This window comes from Macrobrachium rosenbergii, chromosome 43, assembly GCF_040412425.1.
Source record: "Macrobrachium rosenbergii isolate ZJJX-2024 chromosome 43, ASM4041242v1, whole genome shotgun sequence".
In the NCBI taxonomy this organism is placed as follows: domain Eukaryota; kingdom Metazoa; phylum Arthropoda; class Malacostraca; order Decapoda; family Palaemonidae; genus Macrobrachium; species Macrobrachium rosenbergii.
The window spans coordinates 10,756,782-10,779,281 of record NC_089783.1 but is presented as its reverse complement, the minus strand read 5'-3'; the positions used below and the strand labels follow the sequence as shown (position 1 = coordinate 10,779,281).

Genomic DNA, 22,500 nt, shown 5'->3' with positions numbered 1-22,500 from the left:
AGCTGCGTGTTCCAAACGTACCAACGAACTATCATGGCGGAGGTGGGTCATTGCCGAGGCTAAGTACAATTTCCCGCTCACGACGGAAAAAACAGTACAGCAGACTCGGTAATGATTTATACCTCTCTTGATGGCGCGGTGGTAACGTCTACTGGAGTCGTTGAATGGGTCCATGTCAAGGGTTCGCGTCCCAGTGGTACCTGTTCATTTATCACTTATATAAATTCCTTCGGTGATAATTCTCCATCGGAGATACTCGAGGTAGCGTGAATTTGATATTAAACGACATTTGTAGCTTCATGATTGTATATAAATCACGGTGTGATAAAAATTTCATAATAAGAGCTGCGTGTTCCAAACGTACCAACGAACTATCATGGCGGAGGTGGGTCATTGCGAGGTTAGTACAATTTCCCCGCTCACGACGGAAAAACAGTACAGCAGACTCGGTAATGATTTATACCTCTCTTGATGGTGCGGTGGTAACGTCTACTGAGTCGTTGAATGGGTCCATGTCAAGGGTTCGCGTCCCAGTGGTACCTGTTCATTTATCACTTATATAAATTCCCCTTCGGTGATAATTCTCCATCGGAGATACTCGAGGTAGCGTGAATTTGATATTAAAACGACATTTGTAGCTTCATGATTGTATATAAATCACGGTGTGATAAAAATTTCATAATAAGAGCTGCGTGTTCCAAACGTACCAACGAACTATCATGGCGGAGGTGGGTCATTGCCGAGGCTAAGTACAATTTCCCCGCTCACGACGGGAAAAACAGTACAGCAGACTCGGTAATGATTTATACCTCTCTTGATGGTGCGGTGGTAACGTCTACTGAGTCGTTGAATGGGTCCATGTCAAGGGTTCGCGTCCCAGTGGTACCTGTTCATTTATCACTTATATAAATTCCCCTTCGGTGATAATTCTCCATCGGAGATACTCTCGAGGTAGCGTGAATTTGATATTAAACGACATTTGTAGCTTCATGATTGTATATAAATCACGGTGTGATAAAAATTTCATAATAAGAGCTGCGTGTTCCAAACGTACCAACGAACTATCATGGCGGAGGTGGGTCATTGCCGAGAGGCTATACAATTTCCCGCTCATGACGGGAAAAACAGTACAGCAGACTCGGTAATGATTTATACCTCTCTTGATGGCGCGGTGGTAACGTCTACTGGAGTCGTTGAATGGGTCCATGTCAGGGGTTCAGCGCCCCAGTGGTACCTGTTCATTTATCACTTATATAAATTCCCCTTCGGTGATAATTCTCCATCGGAGATACTCTCGAGGTAGCGTGAATTTGATATTAAACGACATTTGTAGCTTCATGATTGTATATAAATCACGGTGTGATAAAAAAATATATATATATATATATATATATATATATAAATATATATATATATATATATATATATATATATATATATATATATAATATATGTTATATTAATGTAAATAATATTATTTCAGTCGATTTTATACTGGATAAAACGAAATTATACGGATTTTATGAGATATAATCCATATGATTCGTTCTTCTGGTTCCTGGTCCCCGAGCGCTCACTCCACAAACAGTTGCGGGCCCACTAACTAGTCTTAAGAGGTGCAAAGATTTATTCCCTTGTTATTTACAATTTTAATCGTCGTTAGTTTTACTTTACTTTATAGTACTTCGAAATGTTTATTTTAATTCTTGTTCATTACCCTTTTCAGCAACAATAACCCCGAAAATTAAAGATGTTTCTAAACTAGATATTTCAAATCATTTCCACTTTACTTTTAATCCTCCTACTTTCATTTCTTTTCCTTTTTAATTAAGGTAGAGCCATGCTATTAGCTTTGACATCCATCACTTTCCGGGTTAACAACAGTCTTCATTTTCAGGGCTAACCTTATTTATATATTCCCTCAGTTTTCTGTTAAGGGATTTCAAGGGGAGAAGTAGCCTGGCCGAGCAGTTCGACCGAAGGGAACTCTTCTCCCCAGAGACAAGAGAGTTAACTTAATCTAAATCACGCTCGGAAAGCGAGGACCAAGGCAAGCCTACAGAAGCTCTGGGTTCCTTCTTAGGGACCTTGCAGACTTCTAGGCCAGAAGGACCCCGGAAACCACTACAATGTCAGCCTTCCAGGCAGTGTCCTGGTTGGACCTGTGGTCCCTTATTATGTCCAAGATTGCAGCCTCAGGGGGGTTCGTTAACCCCGTCGAGATTCAAGCCTTCGCGAGACTGTACCAGTTTGGGGTCAGGGCCATTCCCTACCTGGCCCACCAGACTGTGAACCTGTGGGCCAACTTAGATTCCAAAGCTTGAGACAGCTCATCAGCATATATTTCAAGCTCTAGTAGAGCATCTGGAAAGCATTCCATTTGAGGTGCATCATGCCCTCACGTACAAGCGAGTTGTAACGGCGCATTTTTTAGTTGACAATGGCATACTGTAACCCATAATGATGACCAAACCAGCAAAGCCAACATCTGCAAAATCATCTTCTTGCAAGTGCAAGCTATCAAAGTGCTTATGTAACTGTCTGTGCACAAAAGTACAGGTACCCTGCCATATAGGATGTTCATGTCTAGGCAAAGCTGATAAATGCTTACGGGCTGAAGCCCAAGAATCATCTGAAGATGAAAATTCACTGATCTGAAATTATGTTATTGCTTTTCCTTTTATTTACCCATGTATATATATATATATATATATATATATATATATATATATATATATATATATATATATATATATATATATATATATATATATATATATATATATCAAATATAACAAAGACGCAAGATGCATTAGTGTGGTAAAGTTATTTCAGTTTACTTAGATAACAAAGTTAAGTTCTGTGTCAGTACCAGTAGTCATACTGTATGAAATTCCATTTATTGAGTGGCTTTTAGTTGAGGTAATGTTATATATTTCACATTTCGTTTATGCTGTCTTCCATTAAAATAACTGCAATTCCGTTTTTGACGTTTAATCTGAAATAAAAAGTTTTTTTTTTATTATCATAGTTTTCTCTCAGAGAGATCTACCATTTATAATTCTATCATCTTCTTATCTATCTGAAGTCTATGAAAAAATAAAGATCTTTTTGGTGAGTAAAAACTGAATTTCAAGCTATTTGAAATTTTGTACTCTTACTCAAAATCGTCTTTTAGTAGGAAATTTTTAACAAAACTTATTTTGCAAAATATATATCAATTTGCAATTTTATATACGTTATCTACAACACAATCCGGAGTGTGGGCCAAATTTGGACTTAAGCTGATCGTTCAAAATTAGATTCTGAGCAAATCAATCATTTTTGAGAAGCCTTTAGAGGGTTAGTGCCGTCAGTGCACCTCATGCGGTGCACTCTTGGCATTACTTAAGGTTCTTTGCGGCGTGCCTTCGGCCCATAGCTGCGACCCCTTTCGTGCCTTTTACTGTACCTCCTCTCACATTCTCTTTCATCTTACTTTCCAGCCACTCCAAACAATTGATTCACACTGCAACTGCGAAGTTTTCCTCCTGTTACACCTTTCAAGCCTTTTTTACTGTCAATTTCCGTTTCACCGCTGAATAACCTCCTCACAGGTCCCAGCACTTGGCCTTTGGCCAAAATTCTGTATTCAATTCAATCCAATCATTTTTGAGAAAGTCATTTTTTTATTTTTTTGGCGTTAAACGCTTTAAAAAAAGGTAGTTTCGCAATGAAGTATTGAAAAGTATCTTACTTTCTGATGTACCTTAGGCATCTTTCTTAACAACTGAGACGCTACAGGAAGTTTTTTATGATGGGTCCAAGAAAACATTTTTTGCATGATAGCCTCGAGTGGCTCCCTGCCTAGTCGTCGTTTGTCTCTTGTTGTTTATTCTTTTCTGCTTTGCTTAATCCGAATTGGGTTGCTTTTGCCTTCCATATTGGGGCCTTGGTTTCTCAAGTAAGATCGTAACTTGTATAATAATAATAATAATAATAATAATAATAATAATAATAATAATAATAATAATAATAATAATAATAATAATAATAATAATAATAATAATAATAATAATAATAATAATCCATGTTAAGGGATCCACGTAGTACACCTAGAACAGAAGTAACGTGTATACCTTGCCCCCCCTTACCTTATGCGAATGACGCCATTATAAAGAAATAATCTCTGACAATGAATGACAGGTGGACAAGACATCATAAAAATACAATGAAATAATGAAAGACAATGTTAATATGAAATGTGAGATAAGCAATAATACAATGAAATATAATAAAAGGACATAATGAAAGACAATGTTATTACGAAATGTGAGATAAGCAATAATACATTGAAATATAATGAAAGGACACAATGAAAGACAATGTTATTACGAAATGTGAGATAAGCAATAATACAATGAAATATAATGAAAGGACATAATGAAAGACAATGTTATTACGAAATGTGAGACAAGTACTCGTACTAATACAATGAAATATAATGAAAGGAAATAATGAAAGACAATGTTGTTACGAAATGTGAGTTAAGCAATAATACAATGAAATATAATGAAAAGATATAATGAAAGACAATGTTATTACGAAATGTTAGGTAAGCAACAATACAATGAAATATAATGAAAGGACATAATGAAAGACAATGTTATTACGAAATGTGAGATAAGCAACAATACAATGAAATATAATGAAAGGACATAATGAAAGAAAATGTTATTACGAAATGTGGGATAAGCAATAATACAATGAAATATAATGAAAGGACATAATGAGAGACAATGTTATTACGAAATGTGAGATAAGCAATAATACAATGAAATATAATGAAAGGAAATAATGAAAGGCAATGTTATGGCGAAATGTGAGATAAGTAATAATACAATGAAATATAATGAAAGGACATAATGAAATACAATGTTATTACGAAATGTGAGATAAGCAATAACACAATAAAATATACTGAAAGGCATTGTCATTATATTCATGTTCCTATCTGCGACAGAGAGAGAGAGAGAGGGGGGGGGTTTCTGCCCAAAACAATTTTTGTTATATTTTAACTTTGGTTTATGGAACATTATAAATATTTACATTAACCCTAATAAAAGGAACATTATGAATAATTACATTAACCCTAATAGAAATGATTCGTCATTTATGGTGTTAAAATTAAAGATTATGGAATTAACCAAATAAAGATTCTATATATACTTTTATATAAATATATATATATATATATATATATATATATATATATATATATATATATATATATATATATATATATATATATATATATATATATATATATAATATAATATAATGTATATATATATATGTAATATATATATTTTATATAATATATATATATATATGTATATATATGTATATATATATATATATATATATATATATATATATAATATATATATATATACCAGTTAAGACATAGGCAACTTTAACTCTGTCATCGAAACTGGATTTCTCCCCACCTTTGGATGGTGGCCTCTCTCCTTAAGGAAATCAGTAGCTGTGAGGCCCACTCAGGGATGGGTACACCAGTTCAAGACATAGGTAACTTTGACTGTCACCAAAACTGGATTTCTGTCCACCTTTTGGATGGTGGCCAGTCTCCTTAGGGAAATCAGTAGCTGTCAGGCCCACTTAATGATGGGTATTCCAGTTCGAGACTTAGGCAACTTTGCCTCTGTCATTGAAACTGGACTTTTGCCCACCATGTGGATAGTGGCCTGTCTCCTTAAGGAAATTAGTAGCTGTCAGGCCCACTAAAGGTTGGGTATACCATTTGGAGACATAGGCAACTTTGCTTCTGTTGTTGAAACTGGATTTCTGCCCACCTTTTGGATGGTGGCCTGTCTCTTAAGGAAACCAGTAGCTGTCAGGCCCACTTAAGGTTGGGTATACCATTTGGAGACAGGCAACTTTGCTTCTGTCATCGAAACTGGATTTCTGCCCACCTTTTGGATGGTGGCCTGTCTCCTTAAGGAAATCAGTAGCGTTCAGGCCCACTTAAGGTTGAGTATACCAACTCGAGACATAGGCAAATTTGCCTTGGCCATCAAAACTGGATTTCTGCCCACCTTTTGGATGGTGGCCTGTCTCCTTAAGGAAATCGGTAGCTGTCAGGCCCAATTGAGGGTGGGAATACCCACTTGAGACATAGGCAGCTTTGCCTCTGTCATTGAAACTGGATTTCTGCCCACCTTTTGGATGGTGGCCTATCACCTTAAGGAAATCAGTAGCTGTCAGGCCCACTTAAGGTTGGGTATACCAGTTCAGAACATAGGCAACTTTGCCTCTGTCATCGAAGCGGGATTTCTGCCCACCTTTTGGATGGTGGTCTGTTTCCTTAAGGAAATCAGTAGCTGTCTGGCCCACTTAAGGCTGGGTTGGGTATACCAGTTCAAGACATAGGCAACCTTGCCTCTGTCATCGAAACTGGATTTCTGCCCATCTTTTGGATGGTGTTCTGTCTCCTTAACCCTCTCCGGTCCAGACGGGTCGACCCAATTGTTTACGCTCAGGTCTTAGTCATTTACTCCTGGGTGAACAGTTGAAGAGTTAGGCGCATTGGAAGTTTCCACAAAATGCTTTCCAATTTTACCCGTGTAATTTTTATTATCTTTAAAGTGGTACCACTGGAAAGCTGAAAGCTTATTCTAGCGTATATTAAAAGTTCTCAGTAATAAGATAACACCTACCACCGTTTTAGATGTGAGGAAATAGGACCAAAAATAAGTTTTAGCATTTCTTATTCTCTTCCTCTGTCTTCAGAGGTAAAAAAATATATTTTGTGGTTAATCAAATGTAATAAATTTTACGTAAGTAGATAGAACATTCCTTACTTATAGTGATGGTAAATATTTCAGTCCTAATAAATTAATATTTTATGAATGACAAGGTAATTAACAGAAGCGCCCATCAGGCCCATTACAGGAGTTTATAACCGGCGTTGGCAGCACTGATGGCTAGGTTCGTCATCGTCCCACGTGGAATAAGTGAAATTTTTAAAAATGTATCAATAAGTTTCTTTTTTAAACAAACCCAACTGTAGAATTGGGACTCAACGATACATTTTTTAAAATTTCACTTATCCCACGTGGGACGATGACGAACCTAGCCATCAGTGCTGCCAACGCCGGTTATAAACTCCTGTAATGGGCGTGATGGGCGCTTCTGTTAATTACCTTGTCATTCATAAAATATTAATTTATTTGGACTGAAATATTTACCATCACTATAAGTAAGGAATGTTCTATCTACCTACGTAAAATTTATTACATTTGATTAACCACAAAATATATTTTTTTACCTTTGAAGACAGAGGAAGAGAATAAGAAATGCTAAAACTTATTTTTGGTCCTTATTTGTGTGTGTGTGTATATATATATATATATATATATATATATATATATATATATATATATATATATATATATATATATATGCATACATACATATGTGTGTGTAATGAAAAAAGTGAGAAAGTGTAATGAAACTGAATAAAATGAAAATTACTATGAACCATCACAACTATAATTCGTTTCACTTGAAATAAAAATTCATGTACAAGCTCTGGAAACAAGCACAGGCTATGTTTTTTCCTACTTGAGTAGTTATCATCACTTCCTCATCTTGTATTGAACTGAAATAAAAAAAAAAAAACGCAAATTCGTATCACCACCTTTTGTATAATGCGAGTGAGTCTTGAATTACAGCAATTTGCTGTTTCCCAACCCGAAGCTATTATTGGTTTATTGTTTATGTCCGAACTGTTACAACGGTAGTTTGCACGTGGGGTAACTATCATTGCTTCAGTAACAACTGATGTTACTGTGCACAGCAAAGTTAGAATAGACAACAGGTAGCGAGCAGGAAGTCATGCAATTTCTGTGTAGTTCAGTTCCTCTTTGGACCGGTCGATATCGCTCTCGGCTAGCACTGTGCTGGGCCCGCGTTCGATTCTCCGACCGGCCAATGAAGAATTAGAGGAATTTATTTCTGGTGACAGAAATTCATTTCTCGCTATAATGTGGTTCGGATTCCACAATAAGCTGTAGGTCCAGTTGCTAGGTAAACAACTGGTTCTTAGCTATGTAAAATGTCTAATCCTTCGGGCCAGCCCTAGGAGAGCTGTTAATCAGCTCAGTGGTCTGGTTAAACTAAGATATACTTAACTTTTTTTCTGTGTAGTTCATTTCAGCATAACCAAGTGAAGGGTAAAATGTTAAAAATTTCGTATAAGTGAATACAGAAGCACATAAAAAAGTTCGTAGAAGTAAATTTACAGAAGGACCTTTTAGTATATAAACATATTGTAGATTACAATGGTAGGTTAATGTGTTATATACAGTATATTTGTGTGTATGCGTATGATGGGAATGTGACTGGGGAGGGATTTGGGGTTATTTATATTTATATAATGCCTAGTTACTTAGGGGGTGGTTAATTATGTACATTATATTTACATAATGCAATCCCATTGTGAAACTATATACATTATTACATTAGTTTTACATTCTGTTTCTTGTTCTTATGGGTCTAATAAATTTATTGATTTCTTCTGAAGTATTTGGTTGGGGATTGTTATGGGAGTGACCTTGACCTTGTGTTCTTCCCCTCAGCCAGTCGGCGGGGAGGCCTTGCCCTAACTCCCGTCCGGACGTTCAGCATCGGCTTGGTTGTTATATACACAGCCCACAGCCTATGTTATTGTTAGATCCCGACATGTGTTACTATTGCATTTTATTCTGGTGTTGTCTATCAGTTCTTGCAATGCTGGTTTCTTGCTGTGTTTTCTGACTTCTTCATATTTTCTCACCTCTACATTCAGTCTTCTTTTCAAAATTCTGGATAAGGAAAACCGATCTGGGTGTGGTCATAAACCACAATGGTATTCATCTCCTTAGGCATAGATCCACCAGCTGTTGGCTTCCACCTCCCCAGGGCATAAACCTCATTGGTATTTCTTCCTCGGCTTTTGTCGAGTATGTTCATTCAGAAGGTTATAGTGGTATTCAATAGTTAAATATTAAAGAATTTATGGTGATTACGAAATCCATAGCTGTATATACATATGCAAATGTAATTATAACATGGGCATTCGCATGTTTCCAAACATACTTCATATATACTATGAAATATTAAAATAGTCAAGATTAATTAAGCAGAAGCGAAAAGTCGGTCTTAAAATGAACATTCAGTCGTTATAAGGTAATTCAGAGGTTGATTTGCTATGGATAGTTGCCTAGCAAGTATAAATTTTGTGACTATCGATTCCATATCCTCAACAATCTCCGGTCAATATAGTTTATATCGTCGTGATTATCTTGTTCAGTAGTCAGGGGAAGTCCTACTCGGTCAGCATCGGCGCCCTAAGCATGACTTTTTTCTGTGACTTTTTTACCTGTGACTTTTTTACCTGGATTCGTCAACAGTTCTTTACCATATTTCTACGGACTCGCCATAACTCATAAGAAAAGCATTCTCTGACTCTCAGTTTTGTGAAATCAAGTATCATTCATTTTTTACTCTATTGGAAGCTTGGCAGGTTTGCTGACACATTTCCTTGGTAGTTTATAAAACACACAGAGGACTCTATTCAGAAATTCTATAAATGAAATATTACAGTGAACGACATAACGCTCATAAGCCAGGACACGGCATCATTATTCACAAAGGTTCCTGTAAACGACATCCTGAATTTGGAGAAAATCAACTCCTTACGAAGACCTATTTCCTCTGGGCAGTAAAAAAAAAAAATTAAATTAATCAAGCTCCGTGTAACCAATAACATGCCCTCTTTTAACTGAAAGGTTTACAAAGATTTTAATGTGGGATAGGTAGCCTTCTATTCCTCTTTAAGCCAATGTCTGCATGTACTTTAATGACTCAATCCCAAGTGGTTTTGGTGCGACACGTTGGTGACATTTTCACGTTCTGGAATAATAGTTGATAAGATTCTGATATCTATTTGCAGCAAAATGAATTCACTTCTAGCATTACGTTCAAAACTGAATGAGAAAAGGACAGGAACTAGCCTTCTTAAATATATCAATAGGGAATCATTCAAGTACAGTTTCAACGTCTATAGAAGACCAACGTTCTCTATTTCCTGCACTCATTTCCTGACTATCATGACATTCCACCTAACTACCATGACATTCCAATTTCAATGAAGAATGAGTGTAATTTTTTTTTTCTCTCAGAGGACCAGGAGCCTGTTCTGACGTTTACATAGACAAAGGAGTCGATTTCATCTGTAAACAACTCGACCAGCTGCCTCACTATGTCGGCGGAAAAGCCATTAACCAGGCCAGTAAGATATCTCTTCAAACCAATGGGCATAACAAAATAAGGGATATACTAGCAAAATAAAACTCCCGTACGTAGAGGCATTAAGAACATGTCTATAGGTACATCGAACCAGACTACCCTTCTGCTTTCGTATCGAAGAATCATAGAAAATGCTCTTATTAATGTCCATCAAAATAAAAAAGAATTGTGCCTATACAGCAGAGCTGATATCAACTCAGACCCATGGTCAAAAGCAACGTTTCGAATGCCACTGTTAGAGAATCACTTATCAGATATAATTCTTCTGGTTGTAAGCTATTCGTGAGGTACTGGTATAATGAATTAGGCAATAAACGATATTTGTGGCTTAATATGATATTTGTGGCCTAATGTTTGTGAATATAAGAAGAACCCTCGGTGTATAAGACAAATTCGACAAATTCATAATTAGCCACGCGTTACAAATTTACCAGTCAGCTATCATGTTGAAGATGGATTGATATCGATTCTAAGTACAAAACCTGAATTCGACAAGCATGCACAGCAGAGTCGATGTCAACTTATACCTCCCTTGAGATCTGGTGAAGAAACATTTATTAATCATATTTCCTCTTGAATTTAAGTTAAGTTATTCCCGAGGTGTAGCAAACTAGATATTAAAGTATATTGGTGACTTAATATCTATCTATCTATCTATATATATATTCATATATATATATATATATATATATATATATATATATATATATATATATATATATAATCCACATGATCATATTTTTCAGAGCTCCACCTACCACACACACACACACTCACACACGCATACACACACATATATATAATCCTCATGATAATAGTTTTCATAGCTTCACCTAATAATATCGAAACAAGATTCAAATATCAGGCGATGATCGAACAATATGATCTGGTTTCAGTAAATTCATTGACCACTGTTCGAATTAGCCGCTAATTAAATTTATATCACTTACGACAGATATAAATTATTTAATGCCACTTTGTCCTCCTACCTTCTCAATTTCCCCAAAATTTTGGGATATATTTATCACTCCAAGCCTTGAATCCATATGGCAAATCGCTGATGACCTTTTACCGTAGTAGATTACGAGCTTAGTAATAATAAATTTAATTATAAAAATTACCTTGCATTCATTGGTGCGAGTTAATCAGCTCACCGTTGAATCACCTTAACAAAAGTGTTCTATACTATTTTTGTCCGTGACCATGTCATTGTGACGCCATGTTACATAAACTAATAATAATAATGACAATATCCTTTGTTTCAGCTCCGGGCCATACACGATGAACGATAAGATGAACACAAAACAGTATACTAAATTAAGTACGCTGATAAAAAGTGATATTCATGAACTTTTATGCCCAAGCACAGCTGAAAACAACAACTATAATAATAATAATAATAATAATAATAATAATAATAATAATAATAATAATAATAAACTTCCAGATAAAGACCAAACACCGATACATAATTCAGATAGTTTGCTAAAAAGGAAGATTAAATGGCAAATCTCCATAATAATAATAATAATAATAATAATAATAATAATAATAATAATAATAATAATAATAATAAATATTTTAGATGGGCTAACTACTGATACATAATTGGGGTAGTTCGCTAAAAAGGAAAAGTGCCCGGCAACTCTCAGTAATAATAATAATAATAATAATAATAATAATAATAATAATAATAATAATAATAATAATTTCTGTCGATTTTCTGATCACCGCCTTAAACTTCTTCGGTGGCGAAAGGGCGATAAAGCGACGTCTCGCAAGCAGGCAGTTGCAGCGGTCGTTGGCTGTTATCCTCAAGAACAGCTTGTTTCAGTGTTATAGAGTCCCCGGCTTGGTAAGACAGGTTTCGTTGCTACTAACTCGACGTTCTCGTTCATTTCCTTTTGGGATCTCGACCGTGGTGTACTGCACGATCGTTGGTTTCACTTGTTTCATTTTGTTTGGTTCGATGAACAGTACTTTACAGGGATGATTCCCTCGCTGACGGGTCCGGGTACGTTTTCAAAGTAAGGTGGTTCTTATATATTTTGTAGTCGTTATGTTCTCTCATTAGTATCGTAACTCCTGCAGAACAGGAGAGTAGTTCATTTTTTAATTTCTCTTTTTGTATGATCTTCACTTCAGGCGGTGTTTTGTTGTATAGTCTTGGTGCGCAGTGTATAAATGCTCTCTAGCCTGACTTACAATTTGTTGTAGTTTCTAATGGCGTATATGCCTCGCTTGCATGTTTTCTGTTTACAATATTCATTTGAGGTCTGGAGAAGCTTGAGCAGTTTCTCAGATATTTCGTATTGTGACTAGACTTTGCAAGATTTTAGGCATGAAGGCGTGCTTTAAGGTTTGTTGGGTTGGCGAGTGGATATTGTTGCTAGTTTGCGTTTTATATTAATCAAATATTTAGATTGTGGTACTTGAGTTATGACATACAGTTGTATGAAAGTTTTCAGTTTGCGGGTTTTGCATCTTCAAATATTGGTATTTTCGATTTTTTGTTGTAAATTCCTACAATAACTGTTTAAAATGTTTAGTGTTGGGTATTGTTTTAGATGCCCTTCAGCATGGTATTTCGGTTTCGAAGCCTTAAACTGAACTAGATTGCATTGAGTGGTAGTTCTATGCACTTTGGTTTTATTCTACAGATTTTATGCAGTGTTTTGGATGTTTTCATTTTAACTTTGTTGCAATAGAGCAACTCTTACGATGCAATAGGGTTTAAAGTTTCTTGAGGATTAGTCGAGGCCTAACTCGACTACCATAACCTTCCTAATATGGGGTATTTTAAGTTTATTAAACTTGAATTATTGTAGACTAAGTGGCGAGAAACTATTAACGCTTATCAGTATTTATAAAGCCTTGCTGCTCCTTGTTTTAGTATTTTAAAACTTATCAGATGGCCCAACTGATTGTAACCAATAGCTATCCTTTGTTCTTTCCACTTGCCAGAACATTTTGGTTTTTTAATAAATATATTTTCTTATTTCAGGTCAGGATGTCTTTAAATAAGCGTGCCACAATGAGTTATTGAATTCTTAGATTGTACCGACACCTTGACTAAACAGGATTAATGGGTTAGTGTTTCTTTGTCTTTTTTTAGTTGAGTGACTTGGGTTGCTTTGAGTGACTTGAGCAACCCCCCTATCATTTTTTAGCTTTCTTTTTCAGAATCTAAACTCGTAAGTTTTCATTTTAAGTTTAGGCTTTGTTTTAAAAGCTTTTGGTGCATTTTTTTTAGATTCAAAACCCTAGTTTTGAGAATTTTGAAAGTTTAAGCGTTAATTTTTTAAGTTGCAAAGGTTAAAATATAACTTTACCAGCTTTGAACATTTCAAGAAACTTTAGGATTGGTTTCAGCTTAAGAACTTGTTTTAAAGTATTTTAATTTTTATTAGTTTAGTTATTTTAGCATAAAAAGTTAGTTTAATGTGTGGAAGTTTTAGTTTAATGTGTGGAAGGTAATTTTTGAAAGTTTGTAGAGTAAATCTGGTTTTTTTTTCAGGTTAGTGGGTTTAAACTTGTTTAAATTTATTTAAACTTTTAAAACTTTTACCCTATGTAGTTTGATCTTGTAATTTCATCTGGTTTTGTTTTTTAGAATTGCAAAGGAAAGTCTCTATTTTGGGGTTCTGAAGTTTTTGAACCGTAACAATTTTTCAAGCTCTTGAGTAATTATTTCAGCTTCAAAAGATTAAGTTTTGCGTGTAAATTAAGTTTTGCGTGTAAATTAAGTTTTGCGTGTAAATTAAGTTTTGCGTGTAAATTAAGTTTTGCGTGTAAATTAAGTTTTGCGTGTAAATTAAGTTTTGCGTGTAAATTAAGTTTTGCGTGTAAATTAAGTTTTGCGTGTAAATTAAGTTTTGCGTGTAAATTAAGTTTTGCGTGTAAATTAAGTTTTGCGTGTAAATTAAGTTTTGCGTGTAAATTAAGTTTTGCGTGTAAATTAAGTTTCTTTGTCCACTTCCCAAGCCCACCTTTGCCGGGGTGGCGGTGCCACCTGCCAGGCAAAGGTGGACTTGATTGTTGTGCATGGTGACCTGGTCACCATGCACAATGGGAAGTTCAAAAACAGCATGGTGACTTTGTCACCGTGCACAATAGGAATTTCAAACCAACCAACTTCTAACATAGGTTAGAACTGCAAGGTCGATAGTTTTCGTGTAGCTAGGACTTAATGGGAAGTTAGATATGGAACTTGAAATATAGGATAGACTAGAATAGGGCAAAGAACGTGCTAATTTTATATAGATGCAGGGGTTAGGGTGAGGGTTTATTCCTTGAAGTCTCTTAAGGGTGCTGGGAATAGACTGGGGTAAAAAACGCGATAGTCAGACCTAGGGAGACATTTGACAGTGCAGGTTAGTAGTAGCAGAGGATATTACAGTACTTGAGCCTTTTGTTTGGTCATGAGATATAAGTCTGAAAAAATGTTTGGTCATGAGATTAAGTCTGAAAAAAATAAGTGCAAATTTTGCGTCATAATTGCTTTCCTGCTGTCGTTCTCAGCTTAAACTGGGGTGTGTAAGAATCACGGCAAAAGCATTATGGCTACTACGTTCATCTCGTACTGCACTTTCCACATCGCCTTCAGAGGAGAATGTTTGAGTAACATATAAAATACAGGTCCATATTAATGTGGTATCACCAAGCTATATGGACTGCCTCCATGATAATTACAAGAATTGCGAATGATTTGCTCTGGTACCGTTATTCGGAGAATGCTTCACTTCATAATTATAATTTCTTATTTTTTGTTTGAGTGAAGTTGGAACAATAATTTTTAATTATAATTTTGTTTGAATAAGAGATAAGTTGGAAACATAATTTTAAGTCTAATCTGGAGCTTAAAGTAATGCCTGACACAAGTCCGGTACTAAATATACAGTTATTGATCAATTTTTTGTATTGAACAATCGATTGACAAAAGGACCTTATTCTTTTGCTTTTTTTCTCTGTAGAGCTGAATTACTTTCCTGTCTCCAGCAACCAAACTCTCACTACAGCAACCGAACTCACTCTCACTACAGCTCATTCTTGAGGGCTTATTTTTCTTTGGTTTTATTTATATGCTTATTTTTCCACATTTTAAAGTTGACCTATTTCTGCTAAGTTAACCTATTTCTGCCCACCTTAACATATGTCACGTTATTTGTACGCAAAATTAATCCTCGCCACACCTCGTTAGGTTGAGACAGATCTGCACAAGATTGTCAGTTGTATAGAGCATGTTTGCACGAGTGGTGAAAGTTGTGCCTCCCAGTCTACGTACAGGTGCTCCGCTGAAATATAGGTCTTGCAGCGCCTGCCCAAAACATCGGCTTCTTGAAGGTGAGCAATTTTTTTTTTTTTTTTTAAATAGTGTTTTTGTGATTGATGCTTTTGAACAGAGCGTCGGAATATAATTCATTGAGTTTATTTCCTGCTGATTTTTGTTTATAGCATCTTCAGTCTGGCGTAATATACTTTATTTTCTTGGATTTATGGTCACTAGATTGATACTAACCATTATTAACATTTACACTCCAGATCTTAACTCTTGCTGAAATTCTGAGTCTTGAAGAATATGCACCTACAGCCATGTATATTGAACCAAATAATGATGCACTGACGGATGAAGTTTCTGCATAGGAAGAAAATGGTGGCCTGACAATTTCAGGCAAACAACTAAATGCTCCAGCTGAGGCAGTTTTCCCGAAGGACGCAGCATTACTAAAGTTAATATTGATACTACAGAATGTTGTTCTACCCGTCATAATGTGGTTTACAAGAATCCAAAATTCTCGGTTTTTCTCTGAAATCAGGTGATTGCATTTCCAGGGGCCATTCATGCCAAGTACAGAGATTTTTCACCGGTGGAGCTTTTTGAACTATTTTGATTAAGTGTTGTGTACTAAGTCTGGAGGAAAGTTGAAACTGTGATTTTAAGGAAGAAATTGCTGAAACATGCCTCACTCGGTATGGTAACCTCCAAACTGTAAAATCTGCAGTCTGTACCAAGAAGGCTAAACACATGATTTTTGATACGGCATCAGATTAAGCATTCATGAAAACTAATACTTAATTTTACTTGTATATTAGGTACAGTATGTAACTTATGACCATAAACATACTCTACGATTAAGATTAAATGCATAAATAAACGAGATTAAAACATAGTAATTCACTTTAAATACTGATTCCTCTTTGTATTCGATTCGTGTTTTCACGTAAACCACATTAAATGGAGGTCGAGAAACTGTCTCAAGGTCTTCCTAATAGTTTAGACCCATTCTAGGATTCGGGTAAACCAGGAGAGTAAAGAGCAGAACATTTTTTATCCAAAGGGGCTTGGGACTTCGTCTCATCGGCCTCCTCTTGGGCACTCAATATCCAATTAAGTATAAGGAAAGAGAGGCGTTAATGTGACATTAGGAAACTCGGAAACTGACTGAAGTATGTAACTTAACAAATCACTATAAATAAAACCAAAGAAAAATAAACCCTTAGAACGAGCTGGAGTGAACTTAATGGGGGAGTGAGAGCTGGTTACTTTCATTCATCCTTACAGAAATACAAGGGTAAGGTCCATATAATTGATTGCCGAATAAAAAGGATAAATACCGTAGGTATATGATAGCTGGCTGTCGTAATACGACGTGACATCCAGCTCCAGATAAGACTTACCTAAAATAACGGTTCCACCTTGTCTCATTTTTAAAATACTTACAGCTTATAATTATAAACAAGTAATTTGTAGTTCTCCCTGTATCAAAAAGGCTTTTGTGATCATACAGCTTGGTAATGCCATTTTAATTTGGACCTGAATATTAAAGTTTCTCCAACATTCTCCTCCTGAAGGTGATGTGGAAAGTGCAGTACACGAAGTGAACGTAGTGACCATAATGTGTTTGCCTTAATCCTCACGCTCGTTAGTTTAATCTGGGAGCGACGGCAGGAAAGCAATTAAGATGTAATGTTTTCGCTCTTATTTATTTCGCTTTATGGCCAGCGGAGAGGATATTTAATTTCTGCTCCTGCTGGGATAGTAGTGTATTTGCCTGCTCTTGAGTGAAACTCTCAGATGGATAAAGTTTTAATTAGATTGCCACAAACATTCGGGCTCCATCAAAGTTAAATGGTTTGTGAGTTGTGACGTTGGTGGTGCATGATAACTCTTTGACATTTACTTATTTGAAAAAGGATTATAATGTGTTGTATATTATATAATTTCGAGAAACAAATCATGCGTTTTTAAATTTTTTCTAGTCCATACCACATGCTACCATCAGTACACATTACGTGTCTTTTGACATTAAAAATACAAGCACGGACAATTCCTGAATTGGAATATTTTCTCAAAAACCATTCCAAATGGTGTATAATGTAAGGGATATAAAGCTGAACTCCAGTAAAAACTAGGCCTCTCATCAGGTGATCTATTTCTTTCTTCACCACTTTGACTTTTACATAATACGATGCTTGACGACGGATTATCTGACACCACTTTTTGCGACTTAACTCCAGCTCTTCTTTCTCATAGCTCTTCAAAATCAGAATATCCATAACGATGATTGTGAGAGAAAACAAAAAAAATTACAATGCTGGCGTCAAGAGGAGAAATAACTGTATTCTATCATTTAGTTACCAGATGATAGGACTTGGTGTATATGCAATAGCTGTATTCTATCATTTAGTTACCAGATGATAGGTATTAATGGTGAATATGCAAAGTTCCAGGACGGGTCACTCTGTTAAAAACGTGTTTCTATGTATAAGCACCAAGAAATTAGAAATGAAGGATCATTTTTGAATACTGGAATATGAGGTTTGGGTAACGAAGGCTGTTTAACGTGCGAAGGTGTAAGACAGGAGAATCAATTAAAATAAATGAACCGGTGGCTCTTCGGACAGTGAATGCATATAGAGAGAGACTAATAAGTCCTGTCTCTCTAGACTGACCATTTCGTTGGGTTTGCGAAAGGAAAAGATAGACGTGCATCACACACGAATGGCGAGTTCTGGGAAATGATCAATATATATATGATACTGCTCGTGAAAGTGACTTCTGAGGAGTTAAGGATAAAAATGCAAATAAATAGCAAGGGGATGAAAAGATTGTGATACGACAATACGGTAATTGGGTGACAGACCGGTTTGCGTAAGGTAAGTGGGAATTAAGGAAAATGGGAAACTGTGAAAAGGCCGTTCATTTGCATAAGGACAGAGTTGATCGCAAAAAGCTGTTACCGAATGATAGGGGTTTTACTTAGCAGGTAAGCTGTATATATATAAAAAAGAAACGTTTATGAGGAGAATGTATGTTTTGAAAAAAGGGGGCATGATTTAAGTATTTATGAAAGAGTTTTAAGAGTAGTTTGAAAGTAAGAGGTAAAGTTTGAACCCAGAGAAGTTTTATGATACACTTGACAAGGATGCAACAGGTGGTGTTGAAGATGTGTAGTAACTAATATGTTCAGAGCGATTAAAAGTCTTGTATAGATAAGAGTGCCCTGTTTTGCATAAATGAAAGATTCAGATAAGAGTATGTTACATCTACATGGCTGTTTAATGGTTGGCTTAATGATAGAAATGTGGAATGGCCAAGAGATATAAGTACAACTTTATTGAATAAGAAAATAACATTAAAATGGAGTGAGAAATGGTTATTAACAGATGATAAATCATTAACAAGTGATAATGATGAGTAGCTGCAAAGGCAAAAGAAAATAAAAGTAATGAATGAGCATTAGTTTATGGCCGTTATCTGAACTAAGGCTGCGTCCACATGGTCGAGCTTTGTTCGACGAACTTTGTCCGATGTTGCGTCAGAAGCGGAGAAACAGCGGGCAAAGTCAGGAATTTGCCCGCCTCTGACGTCACACCGGACAAAGTTCGTCGAACAAAGCTGGATCGTGTGGACGCAGCCTCAGAGGAAGGTAGAACAAATTGTTAGTTTGGATGGAGGAAGAGTGGAAGTGGTTGGTATGAAGTGTAAATCACAGGAAAAAAAAAACTGATGGAATCACAAAAGGGGTAGTAAAGCCCAGCCACAAGGGACAGGTATGGAGGTCAGGGGACACAAAGGAAGGGGTGAGGCGTAGGGCTTTACTCCGCAACCTCATAAATTGTGGTGAAAGTGAAAAGTAGAAGTAGGAGTCTTTCCTCAGTCAGTATAGAAAGCGAATGCCATTGTAATACGCACAACACTAACCATACATAAAGAGATAGACACTGGCATTTCTTCAAGCAATGCAATCTAAAGACATAGCAAATGTATCCACTCAGAAGCGTGTGATCATATAGACACAATTCTTTGTGGGGTAACAATTTTTTTCTTCTTTTTTTCTTCTTTGTCGTCGAGAATAATAAGGTGAACTCATCCCGGTTGTTGTTGTTGATGTTGCGGGGGCTAGAGAAATGTTCAGCAAAAACCTGGGCCGGGTCAGTGTTGGGTGGCACAGGAATCAGGCGCACTTGCTTAATTTTCACATCACCAGCGGTGGTTCATCCAAACTGAAGCCTTTTCAATATGCGTATTATAATGACACTCGCTTTCTATACTGATTGAGAAGAGACTCCTACTTCTACTTTTTGCTTTCGTTGTAATTTATCAGGTTACGGAGTAAAGTCCTACTCCCTACCCCTTTGTATCCCCTGACCTCCATACCTGTCTCTTGTGGCTGGGCTTTACTACCCCCTTTTGTTATTTCATCACTTTTTTTGCCTGTGATTTCAGTCGTTTTTTGCAATGGAAACGCCCTAGATCGAGAAAAAAGCGATATCAAAGGAATGGGTTGTTTACATTTTAGATATAGTTTTGTTAGAACTATGTGGCTTCTCACAGTGACAATGGCCAGCTCAGCTTGTTTGATGCATAATTATACATCTTATATATAGCCCTTCGTTGGCTGAGTCGGTTGAGCTTCTGACTGTCACTCTATGGGCCGGAGTTCAATTTCCCCGGCCGGCTGATGAAGAGTTAGAGGAATTTATTTCTGGTGATAGAAAGTCATTTCTCGCTATAATGTGGTCCGGATTCCACAATAAGCTGTAGGTCCTGTTGCTAAGTAACCAATTGGTTCTTAGCCACGTAAAACAAGTCTAATCCTTCGGGCCAGCCCTAGGAGGGCTGTTAATCAGTTCAGTGGTCTGGTTAAACTGAGGTATACTTAACTTATACCAGACTCATACCCATAACGATACTGATACCAATATCCGTACCGCACCCATACCCGTACCCGTACCATACCCATATCAGTACTATACCATACCCAAACCCATATCCATACCCATACCCATATCCATATCCATACTGTACCCATACCCATACCCACAGCTAAGTTAACCCTACTAATAATAGTCAGCAGGAGTCTGCGGGCAACACTAGCCCCTTTTACCTTCCAGTGCGCAAAAAAAAGAAAAAACAAGCAAACTAACAAACACACAAACAAGCAAACATTTCGGAATTTTAGTGTTATACTGGACCAACGGGTCACCTTTTTATTTACTTCATTTTGACGAGGATAAATATGCTTACTTCGAAACAGAGAATTAAAATGCATCTGGAAGGTGACAAGTACAAATCTTAAATATACTGTGCACTAGGCATTTATTTGCCTGGATCATGTGCGCAAAGAATTTAATTTACTTTAGCTTGAACTGATGGGCACATGATCCTAAAGGGTTGTGTGTTTACTCTACTGTACAGAGTCGCATGAGATTGTTTTGTTATGACGGCCATTGTTTTGACTGGGGCTCGGCACGTGCGCAAAACCATGTGAGCGAAAGGTTGTGTGGGATTTCATAAAACGGACAAACAATTTCAGGACTGTTTTCTCTCTTCTCCTGGCTACTCTGAGATACACAAGCAAAAGTTTGCTTGCTCATGTGGATTATCTAGATGATTAGAGAACAGTTTTGTAAGTGAAATTTTCTTTGTGCAGCAAAGTGAAATGAATCTTGTAAATACTAAATTTTCCAAGTACGGTTTTGGAAAATGTGGAATGTTAATTTGAATTCTAGTGTGTTTTCCACTACGATCGATCGATCGATCGATCGATCGATCGATCGAGAGAGAGAGAGAGAGAGAGAGAGAGAGAGACCAGCAGACGAAATTGCTGGCTGGGCTTGGATTCACTGCCCAATCACTGTGTTGCCTAGCTAAAAATGATGGATGGTAAATTGTCCAGAGCACGTGGGGAAGGAAATATCCCACTATTTCCATGAGTATCACTTGGTTTAACAATTCACTGCCTAGCTAGCCTAATCATGCAAGCTAACATGCGATAGCAACGAAGCTCATGTTCCATAAATGAACACTCTCTCCTCACTGTGAACTATTAGCACGCGGTCTATCTGTTCCCTAACAAATTTTACAGTCACGATTTCGATTGCCACTAATCTAAAAAAAATATAAAATAACACCGTGCTTACACTGTGGGACTCCGTTTGGTTGTGTGCTTATTTAGGGATTTTAAGCTAATGTTCGTTTCTTGTCTTGCATCCAGCTTTAGCGTGGCCAGCAACTGATAGCTGCAAGTTGCACGGGGGCAAGGATTCAAACTGCAACGTGCAGTCTGCAAGGATCTGGCAAATCGACCGCCACTCTTGTGGTTTTAACTGTGAGGAGCTTGAATTCTGAGCAGAGAAATTGCCTTTATTTTTCTAAGAAAATGATTCACTTACCATGGGAATTTTTTGTATCTGACTGCTATTTTGGGTTCAGGCAACCATAACAGAAAAGAGATGAGCTGAGAGCTTTCCGCAACAGGAAGAAATTGCAGATAAACACTTAGTTTCACTTTAAATTCACTTATATTTATATAAACGACAGAATCAGAATAAGAGAGAATCAATGAGGCAGGGAAACAGAGTCCTGCTAAATAACTACATTGCGTGAACAAATAAGAACTGAAGAATGTCGAGGAAATCCACTTCAAAGGCACTGTAGGGTAACTGCAGTGGTTGGGACCAAGGCAAGCAGGACACAGTCAAAACAAAAATTCCACGGCAAATATTTCCGTCTGCAATTGAGAATGCATGAGGTTACGTGGCGGAAGAAACAGCGCAATCAAAGGAAAAATCTAGAAGCGCATTGAAGGTGCCAAGTTGTCTCGATTTGACCATATTAAGAAAATAATAGGTGTTAGCGAG

The 22,500-nt window shown here is 36.6% G+C and overlaps 1 long non-coding RNA gene across 1 annotated transcript; it reads left to right on the top strand.

The window, feature by feature from the left end:
• The first annotated feature begins 12,228 nt into the window (after window positions 1–12,228).
• Window positions 12,229–16,523, top strand: LOC136828566 (uncharacterized). Its single transcript, XR_010850111.1, has 4 exons — window positions 12,229–12,367; window positions 13,358–13,442; window positions 15,554–15,696; window positions 15,895–16,523. It is a non-coding gene; the product is annotated as an uncharacterized lncRNA (long non-coding RNA).
• Window positions 16,524–22,500: the final 5,977 nt, after the last annotated feature.